The following is a 6,000-nucleotide window of genomic DNA, read 5'->3' as shown; positions in this document are numbered from 1 at the left end:
CAACGAAGATATCCTTCCAAACATTTGTTCACTATCTCAATTTGTCCGTCAGATTGAGGATGATAAGATGAGATATGAGCTAACTGAGTACGAAGACAAGAAAATAATTTTGCCCAAAAAATTCTAGTGAAAATGGGATCCCTGTCACTTACAATAATCTTTGTGTTTCCATGTAGCTTTTGAATTGTTTCCTTAAATGCAGTAGAAATTGTGTTGGCTTTGAAAGGGTGAGATAGTGTGCAAAAGTGTGCATACTTGGTAAGTCTATCAACTACCACACTAATGACACTCTTTCCTTCAGACTTGGGTAAATCTGTGATAAAATCCATTGAGAGCTCATCCCAACACTAACTTGGAATGACTAAACATTGTAACAAACCTAGGGTCTTATTTGTCTCAACTTTATTTTGTTCGCAAACCAAAATTATTCCACAAACTTCTGAATATCACATTTAAGGCCATCCCAAAAAAAATCCTTCTTGACCCTGTGGTAGGTTTTTAAAAATCCCAAGTGCCCTCCCAAAGGAGAGGTGTGCAATTCCAAAAGATTTTTTGTTTGAGTTGGGAATTCTTACATAGATATAATCGATATTGTACCATAAGGAATCATTTTTTCAAATAAATGTATTAGATGTATTGGGCTCTTACAACAACTTTTGAATGAGTGTCCACACCTCTTCGTCATTCTTCCATTCATCCCTTGCTTCAATTATCCAATCAAGCTGGATAATAGAAATGGCACAGAGCAATGCTTCCACATCCTCACCTCTTCTTAAGAGTGCATCTGCAACAAAATTTTGCTTCCATTTTTTGTATATGATTTCAAAGTCATAACCATGACATATTTGTGACCCATTTTTTATACTCTTCTAAAGATAATATTTGTTACAAAAAGTATTTAAGACTCTCATGATCTATTTTTACCTTGAAGTGTCTTCCCATTAGGTAAGGGCATCATTTCTTCAAGGCATGTAGTATTTCCAACATTTCCTTTTAATAAATAGATTTATGTAAATACTTTTCCTTGATTGGAAAATTTTCAAAAGCAATGGGTTTTCCTTCTTGCATTAAAACGACACCAATTCCATTTCCCGATGCATCACATTCCATAATAAAGGTTTTTGTGAAGTCTGGTGTAGCTAAAATCGAAGCTTGGTACATTGCCTCTCTAAGATGTTCAAAGGCCTCAATTGCTTCTAGAGTCCAAAAAACTGCATCTTTCTTTAGTAATGTTGTTAGAGGTGTTGTTATTTTTGCACAATTCTTCATAAACTTATTATAATAACCTGTTAATCCAAGAAATCCTCGAATATGCTTTAGGGTTGTGGGGATTTTCCATTCCTTGATAACTTTAATTTATTTAGGGTCTACCTTAAAACCCTCATGAGATACAACATGACCCAAATATTCCACCTCATGTACCCCAAAGAAACATTTGGAGGGTGTTGCATACAATTGCTTCTCCTCCAATAGTTTAAGCACCCCATCAACATGTTGAACATGATCTTTCCAAGTCTCTATGTAAATTAGTATATCATCAAAAAATAATTACACAAATTTTCTAAGAAAGGGTTGGAAAGTGGAATTCATAAAACCTTGAAATTTGGAAGGTGCATTGGTAAATCCAAAAGGCATGACCAGAAATTCATAATGACCTTTATGAGTTTTGAATGTTGTTTTTGGAATTTTTTTTTTCTTCATTCTAATTTGATGATATCTGGAATGAAGATCTTGTGTGGTGAAGTAAATTGCTCCATGTAATTCATCAATGACAAGAATGGTAAATATAACTTTAATAGTGAGCTTATTGAGATCTATATAATCTGGACACATACACCATGATCCATCCTTCTTATACACCAATACTACTAGAGAAGAAAAGGAAATTTGCTAGGTTGAATTATAACTGCCTCTAGAATTTTTGCGACCATACATTCCATTTCAAACTTTTAGGCATAGGGATATCAGTAAGGTCTGATGTTCGAAGGAACACTTCCTGGAATCAAGTGAGCATGATGACCATGATCATGAATAAGTGGGCGACCTTTGGGAGTAACAAATACCTTGGAATGATTGTCCATGAATTTTTTGAGATATGGAGAAATGGATGATTTTGATGTTTGAACATCTAGCGAGCATAATTGTGCAATTACACCTCATTGTTCCTCATTCAAAATATTTGTCATGCCATTTGATATGGATTTACAAAGGAATGAAATTAAATAAATATATAAATAGAAACACAGAGCTACAACGAAAATAAAAATTCAATTCACTAATGATAAAGTACTGAAAATTGTTACATGCAAAATGGAAATAAACTAGCTTGGGCGATGGTATCTTATCTTTGAGAAGAGATGTGGCGGCTACATGCTTTTTGAACTATGTTACAATGAGATTCGGAGGCCTATTTATTTTTTAGAAGCAATGGAAAACCCTAAACATCCAAAAACCCAACCGTGGGAGATGAAGCGCCAAAAGTATGTGGGCCCCGTCAGCATAAATTGCTACATATTCTACTCGGGGCCATAACTTTGGCATATGATCGTCATTTGATGTGTATGATACCTCGTTAGAAATATCTAACTGAGGAATACAACTTTAGACTATAAACCCTTGATGTGGACTATGAGTCTACCTGTTTTCCAAAAAAACGTCTTCTAGGACCTCAAAAAGGGTCCAAAAGTTCACGACCCGAAAAACTACCAAAAATACTACATTGTGGTACAATTAAGGAAACTGAAAGAAACAATGTTTGGGGTCTAAGTGGAATAGGAAGGCAGCCACCAATATCCACCTAAATCAATCCTCCCCCTTAGGAAGCAATGGTCCCCATTGCTTTGAGTGCCTCCATGAGATGAGGAAACTTTTGTTGAACTTGGTCCCTGGTGAGCCGCTTGCCTTGGTGAAGGAGTTGGTCAGCTTTGAAAACTCGATACAATTGGATCTTCTATTGGCAAGTGTTCTTGTTATGTGTGTCTATGATTTGATCAATTGTGGCATATTCCATGCAATATGGGTTGAGATTTGTTGGTGTTAGTTGTTCTACAATGTCTGATGTGTCTAGTAATGGTGGAAAGTATGGTCGAAGGCAGTACACATTGAACACTAGGTGTAGGCTGAGGAATGGAGGAATGTTAAGCTCGAAAACATTGTCTCACACAGCCTTGGTGATGGTGTAAGGCCCGTACCGGAGTGGTCGGAGTTTCTGATGGGCTCTGGAAAGGCATTCTTTCTGCAAATGCAACTAGATTTTTTTGCGCACTTGAAACTTATGTGGCACTTGATGTTGATCATGTTGCTGCTTGTACTTGGCATTGGACTTATCTAAAATGTTATGCATCTATTGGCGGATGTGTTGGATGCATCAATAAACCCGGTTGCTTTATCAGACTCAAACTGTATATGTATGGATTTCGTTTGCATAGTCACATGAGGCATGGAAACATCAATCACACACAATGGTTGAAATCCCATACCCACTTGAAAGGGACTGTGACCAATCAAGCCTTGGATAGCTCTGTTATAATTGTGTTGCACATAAGGAAGGCTCTCATCCCAAGTTTGTGGATGCTTGGAGTAGTATATGTGTAGTATGTGCACTATCATTTTGTTGATGACCTATGTCTGGCCATCAATCTGGGGATGGAATGCAGTCGACTTGGTATCCAATAATTTCCAGAGGCTTGACCAAAATGTGCTCAGGAACCTGTTATTCCAATCTAATATAATGGTATGTGGGATCCAAAATTGTACCCACACTCATTCAAAGAAGTGTTTGGCAGTGTCCTTTGTTGTGATACTCTTCTTGCAAGCCACCAATATAGCCATCTTAATGAAAAATTCCATGACCACAAATACACAGTCATTACCATGCTTGGTAGAAGGGAGGCCCAACAGATAGGACATGGAGATGAATTCTCATGGCTGGTTGCGAGTAGGAAAAGGAGTGCACAGACCTAGCTTCTTGATGGTTGGCTTAGCGATGGCACAGGTAGTGCAGGATCTGATATATTTTCCAACATCTTGTCAGAGTTTTGGCCAATACAAATACTTTTGTAGTACGACCACAATTTTCTCCATACCAAAGTGCCTTGCAACCTAACTGTAGGGAACCTCCCAAATCAACTTGGCACACTCGCTTAAAGGAACACAAAGGTGGCCCAGGTAGCATAATAATGCATCCTAGAGGTGGAAATCTGGAACTTGATTTCCATCCACTGGCATCTGATATGTGGTGGAAAAATCTAGATCATTTTTGTACAATTGCGGCCATCCAGAGGTCTAGTGGCCATAAGAGTTGAGAATATTAGTCATTGCTGCAACGAGGGGCCAAATGAGGTAATTTGCAACATGATTAGTGTTGCCCTTTTTGCATTTAATGTTCAAGTGGAATTGTTGCATATATGTAGAACACTTTTGATGTCCATCATTATGCAACTTCCCTTGTGTTTGTATAAACTGAAGAGGTCTGTGATATGTGTGGATGACCATCTCCTTTCCTAGAATGTAATGTCTCCATTGCTGACACACCTACACAATAGAATACATCTCTTTATCATAGGTGGGGTATTTTTGAATTTTATCGAAAAGTGTCTCACTATGATAGGTCACCAGATGCCCTTGCTAGGTGAGAACTACACCAATAGCATAGCCGGAGGCATCTATCTCAATATCAAATGGTTGTTGCGAGTTTGGAAATGTGTGTACTGGTGCAGAGCAGAGGCGGTGCTTCAACTCAACGAATGCCTTCTGTTGGGACTCAGACCAGGAAAACTTTGCTTTGCTTCACCCTTGGTAGCCTAACTCAAAGGCCAAGTGATATGAGAGAATCCCAACATGAACCTCTCATAAAATGGCAAGGCCCAAAAAGCTACAAAGCTCTCTTAGAGTGGTCAAGGTTGACCAATGTCGAATGACTTGGATCTTAGCTAGATCCACATGCATGCATTGCTCATCAGTGACATAGCCCAGATATTGGACCTAACTCATGCCAAAGGTGCATTTCTCCAATTTGGCACATATTTTGTGTTGCCTCAGGGCTTGAAGGACTTGTAGGATGGATTGCAGGTGTTCTTCCCAACTCTTGTTGAAGATGAGGATGTCGTCCATATATACAACCACAAACGAGTTGGTAAAGGGATGCAAGATGTCATCCATCAGCCTCATAAAAGTTGCAAGGCCATTTGTCAACCTAGAAGGCATGACCAACCACTCGAAAATCCCCTCCTTGGATTTGAAGGTGGTCTCCCATACATCTGTGGGTTCTATTGGAACCTGGTGATATCCAGACTTCAAATTGATCATGCTGAAATACTTGGCCCCTTTGAGCTAGTCAAGAAGGTCATCAATCCATAGGACTGGATACCTATTCCTAATAGTGATTTTGTTAAGTGCCTAATAATCAATGCAGAGCCTCCAGGTTCCATCCTTCTATCCACAAGGTGAGGAACTTAGTTAGATGTGCCCTTTTTGTAGCAACTCCTAGATATGTCGCTCGATTTCTTCATTTTCTACAATAGAGTGACGATATATCAACCCATTGGGTAGAGGTGCTCTGATAGTTAGATTAATCAAATGCCTGACCCGACAGTGCAAAGGTATCCTTGTGGGTGACAAGAAGATGTCCTTGTATTCCTCCACAACCTTATCCACCTACTTCTATTGCGTGGAGGAACCCTTCCTGGGGGCCATGGATGTGGCCACATATTCCCCTTACTTTGAGATCTAATAAGAAAGAAAAAAAAATCTTGGTTTGGGAGATGATCTTACTGCATTCCTTAGCATAGATCAAAGAGAGAGTGGTAGGTGGGGCAACCTCTAGTATTTTGTATAACGTATTGCCCAAAGTAATAATAATAGTGTGAAGCTTGGACTCGTACACAACATGACACTTCCACAAGTATGGTTGGCCTAATAACACAACACAAACTTCAAGAGAAGCAACATCACACAATACCTCATCTGTAAGGGCTTGATGTTGTAGGGAAGGTGACACTG

Source organism: Pinus tabuliformis, chromosome 9, assembly GCF_031772625.1.
Source record: "Pinus tabuliformis cultivar Carrire ecotype Pingquan chromosome 9, CPIR1, whole genome shotgun sequence".
In the NCBI taxonomy this organism is placed as follows: domain Eukaryota; kingdom Viridiplantae; phylum Streptophyta; class Pinopsida; order Pinales; family Pinaceae; genus Pinus; species Pinus tabuliformis.
This window is presented reverse-complemented; position numbering follows the sequence as displayed.